The sequence below is a fragment of the Canis aureus genome, chromosome 18, assembly GCF_053574225.1.
Source record: "Canis aureus isolate CA01 chromosome 18, VMU_Caureus_v.1.0, whole genome shotgun sequence".
Lineage (NCBI taxonomy): Eukaryota > Metazoa > Chordata > Mammalia > Carnivora > Canidae > Canis > Canis aureus.
Window position 1 is genome coordinate 14,655,566 of NC_135628.1, and position 20,676 is coordinate 14,676,241.

The window sequence follows — 20,676 nt, forward strand, 5'->3', positions numbered from 1 at the left end:
GAGTTTTAGCCGAGGCCACCTGCCTCGAACCCCTCTTTTCTTCTTTGCCATCACACTATGATCTCATATAGAGCAACCAAAAAGAAAAGTAACAATCCATTTTCTGGCAAAAATATATGAAAAAAATAACATCAGGTTTTATTTATTGGTATGTTCAATACAATCTCAACAAGTTCTTGGCTGAACATTTTCTCTATGGAGAGTGACCAAATCAGAGGCACCTGGGTGGCTCAGTCAGTTCAACAGCTGTCTCTTGATTTCAGCTCAGATGACACTCTCAGGGTCATGAGATCGAGCCCCGTGTTGGGTCTATGCTCTGCAGAGAGTCTGCTAGAGAGTCTCTCTCCCTCTCCCTCTGCCCCTTCCCCACCACTAGAAAGCTCTCTCTCTCTCTCTCTTTCTCTCTCTCTCTCGATCTCTGAAATAACAAATAAATCTTAAAAAAAAAAAGAGTGACCAAATCAAAATTGCAGCAAAGATGAAGCAGGTAATGCAAATAGGTGACAGGGACCACATGTAGGAAAAATTGTATGTTCAGTTTTGTTTAATTTTCAATTGTTTAGTTTTCTATCTTTATATGGACAAGCAAATGAAGACTATTATTTTTAAAAATGAGCATCAGTAGGGCAGGGGAGATAGAGGCTTCCAGTTATGGAATGAATATGTCACCAGAATAAAAGGCACAGCCTAGGGAATATAGTCCATGGTGTTGTAACAGCGCTGTGTGGTGAAAGATAGTAGCCGCGCTTGTGGTGAGCACAGCATAAAGTGGGGAGTCGTCAAATCACTATGTTGGACACCTGACACTAATGTGACATTGCGTGTCAACTCTACTCCAATAATAATTAATAAATTAACGAATTAATTTTAAACAGTTAAATCAAAAAAATAAAGCAATAATGCAAGCCCTGAGCTTATGGTGACCTGGCTAAAGAGACAGATGCTGCTATGAGGAAATTTAAAGCCAGAGCTTGGGCAGCCCGGGTGGCTCAGCGGTTTGGCACCGTCTTCAGCTCAGAGCCTGATCCTGGAGACCTTGGATTGAGTCCCACGTCGGGCTCCCTGCAGGGAGCCTGCTTCTCCCTCTACCTGTGTCTCTGCCTCTGTCTCTGTGTGTGTGTCTTGTGAATAAATTAATTAATTAATTAATTAATTAATTAATTAAAAAAAAAAAGCCAGAGCTTCCAGGTCTGGTTTTCCAAGGGAAGTCATAGAACTGGATTGCCCCCCCACCACTACATCATGAGAATCTTAACCACTGTGCAGGCCAGCCAAGTGCGCGCGCGCACACACACACACACACACACACACACACACCTATCTTCAGGTGGAATATGGGGGACCGGCTGCCAGGCTCTAAGCTCTGGGATATAACTGGTGGCCAACCTGTCATCGGTAGCCTTCAGACCTCATTGCTGTCAGTAGTGTGGGCTCCGTACCAGGATTCCTGCTCATATCTCCATCTACACAGACGGGGACTTTGTTCTCTCCAGAGGCATCTGAGGGTAGAGGCAATAAAAGTCATATATGAGGCTTTAATTATCCAAATGGCCCTTTTAGCACTCAGTTCCCTCATAACAGTTGTATCTAACGGGCTTTTGATCTCCCTCAGGGTACAGCCTCCTGATTAAAAGTCTTTTCTACTTTTAAAATTCCCCATTTGGCTTTGGCATCTTCTGCCAGCTAATTTGGCCAGCTTTCTCCACTCCCTCCTAGGGTCCGTGGGGAGCACCACAAGTCTGCAAAACAGTGTGCTTGGTCTCATTCGCGTTCTCCCTTTTCTAGAAGTCTGTGTTCCCATCAAGGGGTTGATGCCCCCTGTACATAAAAGCCACTTGCGCTCCTGGCCTTGTCTGAAAGCTTCTTTATAAACCCAAACGTTCATTTCCTCCCCTCAATTATTTAAAACTTTTTAACAAAAATAGTAAACCAGTTTGAGCTGGAACAAATCTATTTTTATAGCTACTGAATCAGCATTCAAAATATCTTTTGAACTGAACCTAAACCCAGCCAAAATTTCATTCTCTTTGGGACTCTGATTCAAACCAGTTTTGAGAAGGGCCCTGAAACGGAGCTGCTAGTAGTCCCCCCACCTCTAATTTAGAAACTTCCAGGGAGGAAGCTAGGATGAACCTTATAAGGGTGCTTATTCCGTGGACTCGTCCAGGAAAGATATTTTACCATGGGGAGTAAGGCTGGAGAAAGGGATGCCCTGTTACCCGGCAGAAGGAGATGGGAAAATGAGTGTAGCTGACAAAACCAGGGGTTTTGGCATTCAGTGTTTTTGTAGAATAATGTGACAGTGTCACTACAAATCCACCTGTTCTTATTCAAAAGCTTGCTGCTGTGTCCATTATCATTCCCCTCTCCATATAAAGATGAATTATTCAAAAGCTTAGTGGACAGGAAGGTAGGAGTCTGGAGTGGTTTCAGGACGAAATTTCACTTAAACTCCATTAAAGGCAGACATGGTCAAGTCCAATCAGTGTTTTTTTACCAGCCTTTTCTGGACTGACTATCCTTCCTCCTGCTAATTCCCAGTTCTCCCCGACTTGCTTTTTCATTCCTTTCCCTGATATCGCTCATTTTTCCCCACACATCATCTACACTGGTTCATTATCACATGTTCTTCAGTTTTATGGTTCCGTCTTAGCTCATCCAAACCGATAGCTCCTGTTTATAGACCAAAGAAATCTAATTATAATACAAAAAAAACCCAACAAGAACCGGGTTGTATAATTAATTCATTTAACAAACAATTCTTGTGAATTATACTGTGTGAGGCATTATGGTAAAGCACTGTGTACAATTCATAACATAAATTCTGCCTCTGGCAATTTTATAATTCAGTAGGAATATCAACATATCTGGAGTGAAAATTATGACCAAAATAGACTTGGGTAAAGGTGTCAAATAGGTACAGATAAAGTACTGCAGAAACAAATGAAAAGTTTGTGAGTTTTCTAAATTACCTTCCCTCACTGTGGATGTTTACCCTGCACTTAATCTTTGGATGAATTGTTTTTTTGCCAGGATTTCTGCATCTAACAACACAATAAAAAAAAAAAAAAGATAACTCTCATTGATGATTCTGAATGCCTCCATTTTTCTGATTATATATTTTATTTGTATTTATTTATTTGAGAAAGAGATGGAACATGCACATGCAGGGAGAGGGGCAGAGGGGCAGGGAGAAGCAGGCTCCCTGCTGAGCAAGGAGCCCTACACAGGGCTCCATCCCAGGATCAGGGCCTGAGCCGAAGGTAGACACTTAACTGAGCCACCCAGATGCCCCCATTTTTCTGATTACAAAAGAAATGATGTCTTCTCCAGAGATCGCACCAGTATGCAAGATGGGAAAAATATGTATTTGATGTGACTTAAAAAAAAATTCCCCAGTGCAAATTCTGGGTTCCCCACTGGATAGAATTATGACTAATAGAGCCACTCACCGATTTTCTTACTTCACTCCTCCGAAAGCCATCTGTATGATGAGGAAAATAGCAGAGTTGTTGTGATCGAATACATCAAGTGAAAATGTTTCAAAATGTATAAAGCGCTGGGAGATATTAATATAATAGTAATTATTATTAACATAACTAAATGAAAAATTGGTTTAAACACAAATGAGAAAATAAAATCTGAGCTTTAATCAGCAAAACCCGGCAGAAACGTGGTGGGCGAGTTGTCATTCTGCTCCATTTAGAATGGCTGCGTTTAGATTTCCTTGTTGCTATTATCAGGACAATTTTGTGTTGCACGTATAATTTTCCTCTCTTTGTCAGAGCCACGTACAACATTTACCCTTCTGAGAATACTCAGGGTACATAGTCATTTGCCCATTTGTAAGCTATTCATGTAGACTCCTTTATCTCAGAGGTACAGGTGATTTTATGAAAGGCGGAGGATACAGTGACTAGAGTCTAAAAGAGGTAGTCGGCAAATAATAACAGAAGTACTGATAATAATAAGGTTTTGTCTACACACAATTTTTTCCCCCACAAAACCCATGTTCTGGCCGTATAATACTCTCTTGTGGTCCTGAGTAACCAAATAAGTTTAGCACGGAATGTGTGTTTATACTAATCAATTAAGAGAGGGTAGGAAATAATGCAATAACTATCACAGCAGTACCTTGTATACTTAGAAACAGCGATAAGTGATAAGCAATTGCCGCTGCACTACTATCCAGAAGCCTATCACAATTTATCACCCAAATATAATTTATAGTCTTTTACACCTGGAGATAGTATCAAGTATTTATCAGGCTTATCTTATTTTTATTTCAGTCCTCCAAGCCAGAAAGTTTTTTTTTTTTTTTTTGACTTTGAATGTACTAAAAGAGAAAGCAAATGTTATAACTTCTCCCTCTGGCCTGTTTAAATATTTAACAAAGAAACTTCCTTTTATTCTTAATTTTAATTTCGGTCATTTTCTTTTATATTAGAATCATAACTGAGGAGAAGGAGGAATGGGCTGCTATTATCTTTAAAATAACATGTTATACATCCACAAATGACTAAATTATTCATCATTTTTATTCTTCATACTCTTCTTGACTCTTCGCCCAAGCTCATGATAAAACTCACTCTTGCTCTGATTTGTCCTTCTCTACTCTCTTCTCTGACCAGGTGTGAACAAACCAGTGGTCATGCCCCTGAAAACTCCCAATTCTGTTACTTCTCTAGCCTCAGCCATCATTCTTTCCTAGCCTACACAGCATGGCTGGGGTAGATATGGCACTTTGCATAGCTTAGGGGCATGAGTGTTACCAACTATTTCCCATTTCACAGAAATGGACTAAATGGCCTTACTTCTGAGAGTAGCCCAGTTGGGGACTGGGTAGAGGGAGAGATTCTCTCCCTCCAAAACAAAACAAAACAAAACAAAACAAAAAAACAAATACAAACTGGATAACATTAGTTAAAACAAAAATGTCCGGGCATAGGAAATTGACCAAAGGCAATCAACAACTTGAAAAGGTTTACTCAGGAATAATTGACGCTCCATTGGTAAATAATGGTGAGTTATGGTGGCCTTCTTGCAACGTGACCATTTCCGCCCCTTCTATGCTTGGGTAGTTAAAACCTATAACTTCACCAGACAAAGAAATTTGATTTACTTTGGAGTAGGTTTCAGGGCAGCTAAGAATTCAGGAAGAATACAGAAAGATTTTGAGAGCTAGAACCAGGAGATCTGTCGAGGAACAGATGCTAAAGGTTCCATGCATACCTGGAGGATTGCTAGACTATGCATATATATGTGAGACCCCAGAGGACCCAGCAAGCTTGGAAGGACATGCAAACATGCTTTGCCTTCGAATGTTTCTCACATTTAGGATAGCTAAAACTAAAAAGACTGATGATATCAAGCTTTGGCAAGTCATGGGGCAACAGTAAGCCAACTGCATTGTTAGTTGGATTGCAAAGCAGTGCAGCTACTTTGGAAAACATGTTGGCAGTTTCTTAAAAAGTAGAATATAAACTTACTACATGACCCAACAATTTCACTACCCAAGAGAAATGAAAATCCTTGTCTGCTGATCAACTTTATACAAATATTTATAGCAATGTTATTCACACCCCAAACTGTAAGGAGCACACATGTCCATGAACTGCTGAATGAATAGACGGAATGTGAGATATCCATAAAATGCATATTGCTCAGTGATAAAGAAAGACCTACTACAAACTACTGAAATCCTAACGATAGAGATATGGCTAAGAAGCATCATGCCGAGGGAAAGAAACCAGTCACAGAAGCCTATGTTCAGTATGGGTCCATTTATATGATATTCTAGAAAAGGAGAAGCAATAGTGACCAGAAGCTGACCAGGGGTCCCCAGAGGCCTTGACCGACTGCCAAGAGGAGCAGGGAGCATTTGGGAGGGGATGATGGAAATGTTATTAAGCTTGAGAATGCTGGTAGTTGCATGACCATGTATATTTCCCAAAAGTGTCCAAACTGTGCATGTAAAATGGGTGAATTTTATTGTATGAAAATTATACCTGTATAAAGCTATAAAATATAGATTAAAGATTATTTTCTTATTTCCCAATAATTCCTATGAATGAAGGGAGGTTATTAGAGACCTCTAATTTTTGGCTTTAAGTCCCTCTTTATAGAGACACTTGGGTGGCTCAGTGGTTGAGCGTCTGCCTTCGGCTCAGGTCGTGATCCCGGGGTCCTGGAATCAAGTCCCACATCAAGCTCCTCACAAGGAGCCTGCTTCTCCCTCTGCCTATGTCTCTGCCTCTTTCTCCCTGTGTCTCTCATGAATAAATAAATAAAATCTTTTAAAAAAGCACTTCTTTATAATTTCTGTATTACTATTTATTGCTACTATTCATTCAGTTATTTTCTGTTCCTCCTTATGCATCTCAGAATCCCTGTTTCAGTCCCTGAGCAAACCATAACAATGCTCATACAGTACTGGATTAATACCTGCATCTCAGACATTTTATTTGACTAATACTATATATTGCAAATTTCATTTATTAAATACAATCACTGCAGACATAATTTATTTATGACCTGCTGTGAATCTTTAAATTTTTCTTCTGTGTTTTGCAAGCACTATCTACCTTATAAGAGATATGTGTAAAGAATATCTTATATTTCTATTGAAATGTCTTTTTTTAAAACCATTATGTGATAGCATTTGGCTAGCTTTCTCAAATTCAGTTTTGCCCAGTTCCCAATGGAATACCTGTGGGAATTCAGGAAGTTATAATTTGTAACTATATCTAAGACTAAGGCTGACAGTCAACATATTGCCTGACCATAGGGAGCATTTTCATTAATTAAAAACATATGAAACAGAAATGAGAATTAGAATATGAAAGAGACATTGGCATATGGTTTTTCACCTAAGGGAAGGCAAATATTCTTGCCTGAAGTATAAAATATAAAATTTCTCACTAGCAATCTTTGCCTGTGGATCAGAAACCCAGACCTTTATTATCCAAATATAGGAAATCAACCTCTCTGTTACAGTAAATTATTATTTTCAAGTAGTGAGACTTGTTCCCACCTCACTCCAGAATTTCTCCAGTCAAGTAGCTTCAGAGATTATGCCCTTCAGGAAACAATGAGTCAGGTAATAACAGGTAAGCGTGGTGGTGCTTTGCTACATTGTCCCCTGGAGGGAAATGCCACAATGCATCATGGGCATTAAAAATTTTTGTACATCCCATCAATAGTTTATGTTTTCTAAGAAGAAGTAAAGAAGTTTTTAAATTACAACTAATTAGGCAAAAGGAAAGCTAAACCATAAAACCTAACTGTTGGCAAACACTAGATCCAAATTATCCTTTTCTCATTATTTTGAACACTTGAAGGAAATCATATCATAGAAATGATTTTATGAATAAAACAAGCTTTGAAAGCAGGGACATGGAACCATTACAAAAGAAGAGATGAAATAGAGACAGGAATCCAAAAGGGAATGGATGCCATAAAAAAAAAAAAAAAAAAAACAACAAAAAACCTGGCTAAACGAATCTAACACCTGAATTAAAAGCCTCTATTGAAAGACAGAATTAAAAATTCAGAATCTCAAGTAAGAGGCCTAAGGGCCAAATTTAAGAAGCTGTCTTACGTAGAGAAAAAAACCCCAGGGGAAAAAAAGGAAAGAAAGAAAGAAGAAAGAAAGAAAGAAAGAAAGAAAGAAAGAAAGAAAGAAAGAAAGAAAGAAAGAAAGAAAGAAAGAAAAGAAAAAAATGTTACAGATAATAGTAATGGGAAGATAGTGAATGGAAATCCAACTTAAGAATTATGAATTTCTTAAGAAATAAGTCACAACAATTGGAATAGGAGCAATAATCAGAAGATACAACTAAAGAATACTTGGTTTGCATTGAAAATATAGCCAAGTATACAGACGTAAAGAAAATGACTGGATTCCATGCGTGCCCTAGAAAAAAGAAAGTTGTGAAAAAAATAAATATTCCAGTGCATTTAAAAAAATAAATAAGGGAAATAACAATAAGATAACATTACACATTAGAATAGTTAAAATGCATAAAAGCTGACAATAGCGGAATTGGTAAGGATGCTGAAAAATAGGAACTCTCATTCATTACTGATTGGCATGTGAAATGGTACAACTACTGTGGAGGACATTTGCCAGTTTCTTACGAAACTCAGCAGTTTTAACATATGATCCAGCAATTGCACTCCTAAGTATTTACCCAACTGATGAAAATTTATGTCTAAGCAAAAACTTGCACACTAATGCTTGTAGCAGCTTTTTAAGTATCTTTAGAAAGACCAGGATTGATCAATTTTGCAAAATCAATTGCAATTTTGAGGGGGGATGTTACTTCTATGTAAAGCAATTATAATTTTTATTTAGATAAGATAAAATAGAATGTTTAGTTACTCAAACATATATTTTGATTAATAGAATTAAGAATTAATGTAAAGAACTCAAAAGTAGGAAAATATCTTTAGAGACCAGGAGAGTTTTTTGTCATGTAAATTTATTCTTGATACAAAGTAATTATTGTTAATATAATTATAAAACATTAAAAATGTAAAACATATTCTTGGGAGTATAAGGATGTAATACAAATAATAATTTAATGCTAGAAATCTATGTTTAAATATAAAATCGTTATTACAGAATCTGTGGTGTTAGGAGAGTTCTGATTAAAAGTAAATGTGCACTAATTTCCTTACCCTCTATAACAGTGTTTGAATGGATGCTACTTCCTTTGTGACATATTTTTTGAAGATTTTATCAATTTATCTGAGAGAGAGAGAGAAGCACAAGGCAGGGCAGAGGTGGGGTGAGGAAGAGGGAGAGGGAGAAGCAGACTCCCAGCTGAGTAAAGAGCCCTACATGGGGCTCGATCCCAGGACCCTGGTATCATGACCTGAGCCGAAGGCAGATGCTTAACCCACTGAGCTACCCAGGCACCCCGCTTTGTGACATTTTTAATCATGAATACTAAACACTAGCTTTTCAATAAAGGCAAAGGTAATCTACGAAAACATAATTTTCAAAATAATAATGGAAGAGAGACATTGTACCAGGAAGATAAAAGGCAAAAGAAAGAACATTAAAACAGGGATATAACTGCACAGAATTTGTGGTCAACCACCTTTTGTGATACTAATTATAAATGGGTAAAAATTTACCTAATGAAAACATGTTTTTAAAAAGATGTAAATATACAATATCTAGAAACAAAACAAATGTAACAAAATGGCAGAAAAGTTTAAAAGAAAGAAGTATTAAGGAACCACAGAACTAAGGACAACTAACACAATGTTATACACCAAATTTATCTCAATTGAAAAAAACAAACAAACCCCAAAACAGAGATAGGCATGTCACTATCACTGAAAAGAGAATTCAAGGCAAATTTTACCAATAGACAGTTTAATTTGCATTGATAAAGAGAAAACATAGTAATTATCCATATTTATGCTGGGAAATATGTAAAACAGAATCTTAGAAAATGGGGAAATTAAGGAAAATGTGTTGGGGGGAAAACATTACCACATCATTCATAACTTTTGATTGATTAAGGCAGAAATCAAGAAAAAGAATATTACTATTAATATTGAGGTCTTGATTTGTGCCAGGTATTATGTACAGTTCTTTACTTTCATTATCTCATCTAAAGATGTATCTATATGTATGATTGGCCCCTTTTTTGTAAATGTTATTGAGACCCTGAGATCCTAAGCAACACACAAGCCTCCATAGCAAGAGAAAAGTAGGGCCTGGGTGGAACTGTGTCAGCTACACTTCAAAGCTTACACACTTGACTCCAATGTTCTGTGTAAATAATAGAAACAATAATGTAAGCATGCTTGCTTCTAACTTTGTGCCCTTCAGGCAAATTGCTGAGTCTATGAATAATTGTAAATTAAATAAGCCTTTAATAATAAAAAATTATTAAAAATAGTAACAAATAATACATAAATAATTAATGATTAATAATTACATTTGTGTAACTTAATGGAAAAGGTTTCTTAGAGTTTATTAAAAATTAAGTAAATAAAATTAATTCACCAAGAAGAAATACTTGTAGAGGTATCCTGTGGGGCACCTGGGTGGCTCAGTCAGGTAAGCCTGTGCCTTCAGTTCAGGTCATGATCGGGGTCCTGGGATCCAGCCTTAGGTCAGGCCCTGCTCAGTGGGGAGTCTGCTTCTCCCTCTCCCTCTGCCCCTCCCCACCCTCCTGCTCATGTCCTCTCTGTCTCTCAAATAAATAAATAAAATCTTTTAAAAAATATTCTAGGGGCAGCCCCGGTGGCTCAGCAGTTTAGTGCCGCCTTCAGCCCAGAGTGGGATCCTTTAGGCCCGGGATCGAGTCCCATGTTGGGCTCCCTGCATGGAGCCTGCTTCTCCCTCTCCCTCTGTGTCTCTGCCTCTCTCTCTTTTTATGTCTTTCACGAATAAATAAATAAAAGCTTTAAAAAATACTTAATAAAAAATATTCTAGAATTTGGGGGCAAATGCAAAATTAAAAAGAAAAATAGCAAGAACAAGTCACATAAAAAATATAATGTAGTTAATTTGTAGTTAAAAATTAAGTTCCAAGGGTGCCTGGATGGCTCAGTCAGTTAAGTGTCTTCTTCCGCTCAGGTCATCATCCCAGAGTTCTGGGATTGAGTCCCCTGTCTGGCTCCCTGCTCTGTGGGGAGTCTGCTTCTCCCTCTTCCTCTGCCCTTCCCCTTACTCATGCTTATGCTCTTTATCACTCTCTCTCTCTCTCTCAAAAAATCAATACAATCTTTAAAAAAAGATTAAATTCCTAGCTTTAAATGTTTCCATTATGACTTAAAAGAAATAATATAAATACATTAGCAATTTAATTCAACATATAAAAATAATAATATAAATGAGAACTAATATATTGAAAAACATAAAATCAGAACTTATAGACCTAAGGGTGAGTCACTGAAAAGGGACAATAAATAACAAAATTGACATAATTCTTTCAGTATGTATAAGAAAAAGACAAATACAGTAAATTGGCAATGAAAATTAGCTATGCAGGAGATTGAGCACATTTAGTATGTGTAATCATCAATATTTTGGTAATAGATTCACACAATTTGATGAGATGGGTAATTTTCCAGGAAAATGCAAATTTTAAAAATCTATAAACTAAAAAGCCTGAAGATATCAGGAATTGATAAAGGAATTTTTAAAAAGGGGTATCCAAATTTCCAAGCTCTTTAAGTTAATGTAGTTAATCTCCTCTAGAGCAAATAATTTATGAACTGTCCTATATAAAAATGATTAAATGTTTCAAATTCATTTAAAAAAGAGACATAAAATTACTTTCAAATCCTGTGTGAAAAAAGGAAAACAGAGCTCTTTCATATGATTAAAAAAAATCTTAAATAGAATAATTAGAGCAATATTTTAAATGACTAATCATGACTCAGTTGCCTTCATTTCAGAAATACAGGGATGATGGGATACAGAAAACCTACAAAGTTCTCATCATGTAGTCAAAAGATAAAATTATCTGATTGTTGCATAAGTACAAAAATATCTATAAACCAACTGAGAAAACCTTAAACTAATATTCAGCAAACATATTTAAAAATGTATTGCAAGTGTTCCTTGTCCAGAAACAGGACAAGGCTGAATCATCTCAACAGAGTCATTTAATGTTGTTTTTGTATTTCCAGCCCAAACTATGTGAAAACAATCAGAAATAAGAGACATATGGTGATGGAGACAAATTATCATCATTTGCAAGTTATATGATTATTTTCTCCTCTATAAACCCTCCCAATGCCCCACAAGAATCACATGCTAAGTATGATTACAGTTACAGATATAAAAATGTAAAATCTTTCTCATATTTTATGAAAAATAGAATGGAAGGTATAACAAGAAAATCCTATTTGCAGTAGCAATAATGTATTTAAAAGCTAGAAATAAATTTTAAAAGGAATGTTCTAGACATATATAAACTACAAAATTTACTGAGGAATATAAAAGGAAACTTGAATAAGTGGAGGGACATATCTTGCTCTTGAGCACTGAAAACGCCTTGATTATTTTTATGAGTTAATATGTAGATCTAATGTCAGTTCATTCAAAATCTCAACAGGACTTCTAAAACTGACCAAGTAATTGTTAATTGCAAAAAGTAATTAATCAAAATATGGTCCAACATTTCTTATATGTTAATATTTATTTCAATTTTGCTCCAAAATGCATTACATTGATTCAAACTTTCAAACTGATTCTTAAGCTAGTTGTTTTTGCTTGCTACTTAAATTAATTTTCTGGCTGGAAACTTTCCATGCTAGACTAAACATAAATTGGAGAGAAAATCCAGGAACATTCAATTCTGGTCATCAGAAAGGGTCGATTATGCACAATGAAACCGCACACAGGGGAAAAATGTCTAACTTCTCTCTAACTTCTACAAGCTTCTTTGTAGCTTGGCAAATTATTTAATTTCTCCTGTCCTATGAGCTGGGGATATATCTACTCAACTGGATTCGTATGATAATTAAATTAGATAGCATCTACAAAATGTACACCACAGAATACAGTATAGATTCATACCTGATAGATATTTTTTTCAATAGGCTCCACTCCCAGCATGGAGCTCAACACAGGGCTTGAATTCCTAACCCTGAGATCAAGTCCTGAGCTGAGATCAAGAGTCTGATGCTTAACTGACTAAGCCACCCAGGAATCCTTATAAATTTTTTCCCTCCTCTTTTTTTTTTTTTTTATTGGTGTTCAATTTACTAACATACAGAATAACACCCAGTGCCCGTCACCCATTCACTCCCACCCCCCGCCCTCCTCCCCTTCTACCACCCCTAGTTCGTTTCCCAGAGTTAGCAGTCTTTACGTTCTGTCTCCCTTTCTGATATTTCCCACACATTTCTTCTCCCTTCCCTTATTTTCCCTTTCACTATTATTTATATTCCCCAAATGAATGAGAACATATAATGTTTGTCCTTCTCCGACTGACTTACTTCACTCAGCATAATACCCTCCAGTTCCATCCACGTTGAAGCAAATGGTGGGTATTTGTCATTTCTAATAGCTGAGTAATATTCCATTGTCCCTCCTCTTTCCTATTTCAATTTTCCTCTCCCTCTAGTCCAACCAGAGGTCTCTTGCCCTCACTTCTTTTATTGTGCAGAACCTGTAAGATCAGTGATCCAAAAGTAGTGATGACAGCGGTTTAGGCAATCCTAATTATGGACCCAGGAGGAAATACCATGCCCAGGGTCAGGAATCTAATTCTAACCACCCCACCACTTAGCTAAGTGTCTGGGTCTGAAGTATGTTATCTTTAAAGCAAAGAACACCAGTTACTTCTATACAGTCAAGAGATTCCATCCCAGGTGATTTTTTAAGGTATGTCTAAGATGTATGATGGCAGGAAGATGTGGTGGTGACTTGGCTCTGCCCCTTTTTCTAGATTTCCACTCTCACTCTATCATTGACTCGGGTGCTTTGACCCAAGGTAAGACCTACTGGAGTCTTTTAAAAAATTGTCTAGAGTCATGACTCCTCTGTCCTGCATAGTAGGCCTGCAGACTCCTTTTTTTTCCCCCAATCTGATTCTTTTCCAGACATTCTCAGACCCTTGGTCTGAGAACTGGTATTGGATTTCGTGAAATGTGATCAAATATCAAGGAAGTATATAAAACAAAACTGATTCTGTCACAAGAAAAGCAGAGAAGCTATCAAATTAAGGTCTGGGTGATAACAGGACATCGGTCTTAGCTTACCTGTTTCTAATACCAGCAGGTAACAAGATTCTTTACGGCTCCCAAGTAAATGCAAAAGCAACTGCTGGAAGCCAAATTTAGAAAGATAAGGCAGTTGCACATTTATTGGGATAAAGTGGTGTTGAAAATGAAAGAGAGCTCTGCTTAGCAAGAACTAACACTCTGTGTTTGTTGGAAATGTGCTTTTCTTATGTTCTGTTGGAGCCATTGATGAGGGAAAAGGATAAGGAGTCTCCAGCTAAGTCAGAGAGTGAGAGAAAGGGGTGGGGCTGCCGGGCAGCTGCTGAGGTCAGTGGAACACACAGAACAATGAAGCGTCGCAGCACTAGAGCGTCTTGGGAGAGTAATGAGGTGGAGCAAAATTGTTGAACAGACCTCCTTTCAGGAAGATTACAAGGTGTGCTCAAAAGGAACATTTGACAGGCAGCTGGGGACGGAGATGAACGTATCCAGTGCCCACCTGGATGTCAAACAAGCAGCTCATTTTTAACGCGATCAAAATAGAATTGTGTCCTCACTAACCTTGTTCCTGGTCCCTCCCACCTCAATAACTGAACCCCCCCCCATTTATTATGCTTGATGCCCAGAATCTAGTCCATGTCCTTGGTTCCTCTTGACGTTATTGTCTATACCAAACCCATCAGCAAATACTTTTTCCTTTGTCTCCAAAGCATCCGATGTAGACATGCACTTTCTGTGGTCTCAGTGCTTCTCAGACTAGTAATTTGTTTCTTTTTATTATGCAAGTGCAAGGGCCTTTTTGTCTTAAAGACACACACACACACACACATGCTCTTTGGAACTCGGTGCAGTTTCTTTTGAAGCCTACTGATTGTACAATCAATTTCATAAATAATTCATAAGCAACCAAAAAAGAAGTTACATTATTTAATATATACCTATAAGTCCTACATTATGAAGTTTTTAGACCTCTATCCTCAGGAAGTTTTTGTCGGTAATCTATCTGTATCTGTGAGAAAACTGGTAGTCTTCCATTTTCAATGTTTGTTCTATTTCTCTTTCCCCTGGTAGTTTGTGCTTTATGAAAATGGACGCTGTCACTGAGAGCATAGAAGTTAACAATGATCACATCTTTGTCGTAAACTGTAGCCTCTAGCAGTAAAAAGTGTCCCTCTTTATTTCAGGTGATACTCTTTGATATGAATTCTACTTTGTCTTCTAACAAGATTAGGGCCTCTACTTTCTTTTGCTTTGAATGCCTCTGGTAAGTTTTTGAGACTCCTGTTGTTTTTTAACCTTTGTGAATAATGCATTTTAGATACACTTCAGGCATCAAGCATAATGCTGGGTTTACTTTGTCTGAAAATCTTGTTCTTTAATAGGTGAGATAATATGTGTATTTATTGATACAATAAAATCTTATATTGCATGTCTGCTTTCCTTATTCTTTTGAAGGAAGGAGTATTTGTGTGTGTGTGTGTATGTGTTTGTGTGTGTGTGTGTTTAGAAAGATGTTGTTCTAATGGCTACAAACACCTTTACATCATGCTCTTAATCCTCTCTTTCTTTAGATAGGATCACTGATCACCAGTATGACCATTACGGAACTTACTAGTAACCTTTTTCTTTTTCCTTCTTTCTCTCTCACTATACAATTTTAGTCCCCTAGAATTACCTTAGTGTTAATAAGAGATGTTTTAAAAATATGTTGAGCTTCAGGACACCTGGGTAGCTCAGCAGTTGAGCATCTGCCTTCAGCTCCAGGTGTGATCCCAGGGTCCTGGGATCAAGTCCCGCATCATGCTTCCTGCATGGAGCCTGCTTCTCCCTCTGCCTGTGTCTCTGCCTCTCTCTGTGTCTCTTATGAATAAATAAATAAAGTCTTTAAAAAGTAAGTATATTGAACTTCTATGACCGTGTTTGTCAGTTTAAAGGATATCATTTTACTCCCAGCTAATACAAATAATGCAATTGATAATTTTTAACATTTTAATTAGTCATCCCCTTTTCCTTCCACATTTTGTTAATTTTAGTATTTCTACAATGTTAGAGCATAAAAATTTGCATATTTTGTCACCAGATATCTATGTTTTAATTTAATTCTGTAGTTAGATATATTCAGGGGTCACCTCCAGCCTTTATGCTGAAGCTTTTTCTATCATCGGTGTTTGTCTAAAGCTCATTTTTTATGAGATTCTTCACGGAAGGGTTCATGAATCAGTGTTTCCATAGTCCCTCCATATTCATAACTGTTTGTATGTGGACTTCATAGTTAAAGAATTTCACTGAATATAAAAATCCTGGTTCATATTTTTCTTTCCCTGAACACCTTAAACATGTTGCTCCACTGCTTGCTAGATTCAAAAGAAAGTTGTCAGGATATCATCCAAATCTGATTTTCTTTCCCTCAAAAATAACATGACACTTTGTCTAGATTCTCAGATTCTTTTCTTAAAGTCCTTTGGTTTTATTAGGATATGTCAACCCAGATTGAACAGGTTCCGGGTTGTGTTTCCAAAGTACATGATGTGCCCTTTGGATATGAAAACTCGTCTTTTATTTTAGGAAATGTTTTTTGAATTATGATTGTTTAATATTTATTCTGTTCTAGTTTCTTTGGTGTCCTTAATTATATGAATATTTGATTTCCTTTCCTTGACTTTTATATATGTATCACTTACCCTTAAATCATTTTAAAATTTTCTCTTTAAAAAATTCTCTTTGATTTTTTTTAAAGATTTTATTAATTTATTCATGAAAGACACACAGAGAGAGAGGCAGAGACACAGGCAGAGGGAGAAGCAGGCTCCCTCGGGGGAGCCTGATGTGGGACTCGATCTCAGGACACCCTGGATCATGACCTAAGCCGAAGACAGATGATCAACCACTGAGCCACCCAGGTGTCCTCTTTGATTTTTTTTAAAAAACTTTCTCCATTATTTCCCACATTTCCCTTATTTTATTTTCTCTGGTGTTTAATCTTTCTTGTGTACCTTCTCATTTGGTTTCCATTTCAGAATTTTTCTTTTAAACTTCTCTCCTGGGTTAGCAATCCTTTTGTATCTTTTTGTGGCCTAACCATATCATTTCTGTCCATCCAGTTCTGATTTGTTCCATTTCTTAAAGCTCCAGTCATTTTTTAAAAGTTCTTTAACTTGATTTGAAATATGGGTCACAGTATTTGTCTGCTTTGACAAAGGTCATGTTTCTGGAATATTCTCATCATCTTTCAGCATGCTGTCCGGTACATTTTAATCCATATTTCTTTTTATGACTCTGTACGGGGTTCTGTCCTATTTCTTCTTTGCTTCCATGTTTAAATGAAATAGGTTTTACCATGAGGGGAAAGGATGGGCCAGGGTGATTTCCCAGCTGCAAGCTAGCAGGAAGGACCAGCTCACAGTCTCTGTGTACCGCCAACCTCCTCTGTCTCAGAGCTGGGTTTGGTTCAGGGGATTTCCTGTCTCTATCCCTGAGTTTATGAGGGATCAAAAGGCCTCCCCTTCCAAGGCAGTGCTCTCACCTTTAGGTAGGATAGTTTTCCGGTTCAGTATTTCCTGGGATCTGCTCTCTCTGGGCCTCTCTTTCCCTTAGCCCTCTGTTGTTGTCTTTGGCTCAATTTTTATTCTATTTTCATCACTAGTTTCTCAAGGTGAGGCTTAGTTTTGGGGGGCGCAGGCTTAGGCTGTGACAGCACTGAACCGTCTGTACTCTGTGTAGCTCGTGCCCTTTCCCACTCCTTGGACTTCTTGCAGGCGTTCCCAAGTTTTACCCTTATTTTACTAAAGATTCCGTCTGAGGGATTTTCCCCCTGCTATCCTAGACACTGCATTTGGTGGGAGAAGATCTGCAGTGATTGAGAGCTCCATCTTCATCATGACGCCACTGCTCCAGTGTGGTATTTCAAGACTTAAAACAGGTCCCTTCAACTTACAGCTTAAAACCTCAAAAGTTTCCCGCAAGCCTCAAAATAGAACCCTAATTCTTTACTCCAGGCTACAAATTCTCACATGATCGGGTTCCTACTAACCTCTCTCACTTTGTTCCTTTAAAGATTTTATCTATTTACTTTTGAGAAAGAGAGAGAGAATGAACAGGGTAATAGGGTAAAGGGAGGGGGAGAAGCAGGCTCCCCCTGAGCAGGGAACCCTGTGCAGGACTCGGTCCCAGGATCCTGGGATCATGACTCGAAAAGAAAGCAGACATTTAACCAACTGAGCCATCCAAGCACCTGTTTCTCACTTCATTTCTAATCACTCCCCTTGCTCCTTACCCCCAGCTTATGTCCTGCCGGGGGCTGTACCTGGCACAATGTCCCTTCCTCAGAGAGATCTGGCCCCCTGTCCAACCAGAAGCAGCCATCCCACCGCCCCTGCTCTTACCATGCTAGTGCAATGATTGTGCCATCCACTTTGTGATCTGATTCTATTCCTGTTTACACACCTGGTCACATTATGTCTCCTCCATTAGACAAACTCTAACCTCTGTGAGAGCAGAAATATCCTATCTCATTCACTGCTCTATCCCTGGGGCCTGGAACCTTCCTGGCACACTGGGAGTCAGGAAATATTTATTGAGTGATCAAGGGAGGAATGGGAGGAAGGGAAAGATACCAAGGCACATTATGAGATGAGTGTTTTGCTTTGGACTCGGAAAAAATGGGAGTTTACATTGTACTTCAGTCACCTATGAGCTCTATGACTTTATTAATATCTCAAAGAATCAAATCCATGGGGGATCCCTGGGTGGCGCAGTGGTTTGGCGCCTGCCTTTGGCCCAGGGTGCAATCCTGGAGACCCAGGATCGAATCCCACGTTGGGCTCCCGGTGCATGGAGCCTGCTTCTCCCTCTGCCTGTGTCTCTGCCTCTCTCTCTCTCTCTGTGGCTATCATAAATAAATAAAAATTAAAAAAAAAAAGAATCAAATCCATGTAACATAAAACAAGGAAGAAATAATCTCTTTTTTTCACGCTACTTGGGAGAATATGAAATGAAATCACATATAGAAAAGCACTTAGCAGAGGAATTGATATAAGGAGTTAGCCTGTCTTTCCTTTTTCCCTCTTTCTCTTCCTCCTCTCCTTTCCCCAGTTTCTCCTTCTCTTACTTAGACAATTGCCATGTCAACTAAGACGCAAGTCTTCATGGCCACTCTCAAACATGGAATTTCTTTCCCGAGAAGGCATCAGACTAAAACTTCTGGCACAAAGAATTCCTTGGGATGGCTGTGATGGCCATCCAACTGGATGGTTGTCATTTCAATTCTGGATAATTCCACTAGTATATGAAAAGGTTCATTCTGAGGCATTACGGTCTTACATGACAAGTAGGGGGGGGGGGAAATAGAGGGAAAGGCTTCTTGCTGAATCTCTTGAGCCATTTCTCCCTTAGACCAAAAAAAATCACTGCTCAGCCATTCAATTAGCAGCAAATTCCCCCAAACATGTCATCATTTACACATTCTTTGATTTTGAATCAAAATTCACTTACTGCTCAGTGAAGTAGCAGTAATAACACGTGTGATAATGTCTTGCTAGAGGAGGCTGAAAGCCCAAGTGCTACTAGAGAAAATGTGGCCAGGCTGAGCTGCGGTGGCCTCAGGAACAAATGTATGAAATGGAAAGTACTAGAAGACCAGGTTGCCATTTTAAAACCTGTCCTGTGATTTTCTCTGATGCTACCCAGAACACACATTTGCATAGTTTAAAAGCAGATGCAGACAATTGTGAGAATTTTCCCTTCCCCTATTTTTACTCACACTCTTACTGCCTTCTCTACTTTTTTGAGCTGAGAAATTAACTCACTTATTTGTCTTCTTCCACTTTTATGGAAAAATGTGTTTGGAGTAACGAATTGTCATTTGCTCACTCTGGGAAATGCCTATCAGGAATTCTGATATGTAGCAGTTTTTATCATCATTTTTGAAACTTCTATAAGTTCAAGGGCACTTGGGTGGCTTAGTTGGTTGAGTGTCTGCCTTTGGCTCAGGTCATGATCCCAGGGATCTGGGATCAAGCCCCGAGCAGGGATCCCTGCTTCTCCCTCTCCCTCTGTGCCTCCCACCTCACCCCCAACCTCGCTTATGCTCTGTCTGTGTCTCAAATAAATAAATAAATAAATAAAATCCTTTTTAAAAAAAATTCTGTGATTTCTGTTTGTATTTCCCCTTCATCCAGGAGTTTTTAATAGCAAGTATTAAAAATTCCTAGGTAGAGGGACTTTCCCCTTGTTGTCATTAGCTTTGGTTTTAAAGTAAATTCTAATTTTACTGCATTATGACCAGAGAGCATTGCTTCCATTATTTATACTTTATGGGGGTTACTGATACTTTCCTTGTTTCTCAATATTTGATCAGCTTTTGTGACTCTGCCAAGGGCAGTTGAGAAAAATAGGTAGTCTCTATTATTGTGGTGCATGGTTTGGTGTGTATCCACACAATCTACTTATTAAATTGTTCTGATCTTCTATCTCATTAGTTATATTTGCCCTCTTGATCTGTCTTCTCCTGAAAGAGGAATAGTAAAGCCAGCTTTTATTAGTGTGTTTCTATGTCTCCTTGCACTTCCTGTGGTTTTATTTCACAAAAGTGGTTACTATTTTATTTATGCATATTCTTGTGCTACATATGCATCATGGATTATAGCCATTAACATTAACATGAATCCTTCTTTTTCATGTCATAGACTTGGGGCCTGAACGTGCAGATATTGGCATTACTACCCTGCTCTTTTTAAATTTCTATTTGCTTAGTATTTATGTGTCCATTACTTTATATTGAGCTTTTCCAAATCATGTTGTTTTAAGTGTATCTCTTGACACAGAGTTGGGTCACGTTTTGTGAACCAATTGAAAATCTTATATGTTTGATAGGTACTTTCTTTGTTATGACCAATATATTTCATCTCAACTGTATCATAATATTTTATGATCATGTGTGTTTTGGTTTATTTGTTACCCTTCTTTCTCGAAGTGATG

General features: G+C 37.9%; 1 long non-coding RNA gene across 1 annotated transcript in view; it reads right to left on the reverse strand.

Moving 5' to 3' along the window:
- Window positions 1–1,256: 1,256 nt before the first annotated feature.
- LOC144288270 (uncharacterized) overlaps window positions 1,257–20,676 on the reverse strand; it is a 95,865-nt gene continuing 76,445 nt past the window's right edge. The window contains exons 5-6 of the long non-coding RNA XR_013356237.1: window positions 3,453–3,484; window positions 1,257–1,499 (exon numbers count right to left, since the gene is read on the reverse strand). This is a non-coding gene — a long non-coding RNA (uncharacterized LOC144288270). The remainder of the gene's footprint in view (window positions 1,500–3,452; window positions 3,485–20,676) is intronic.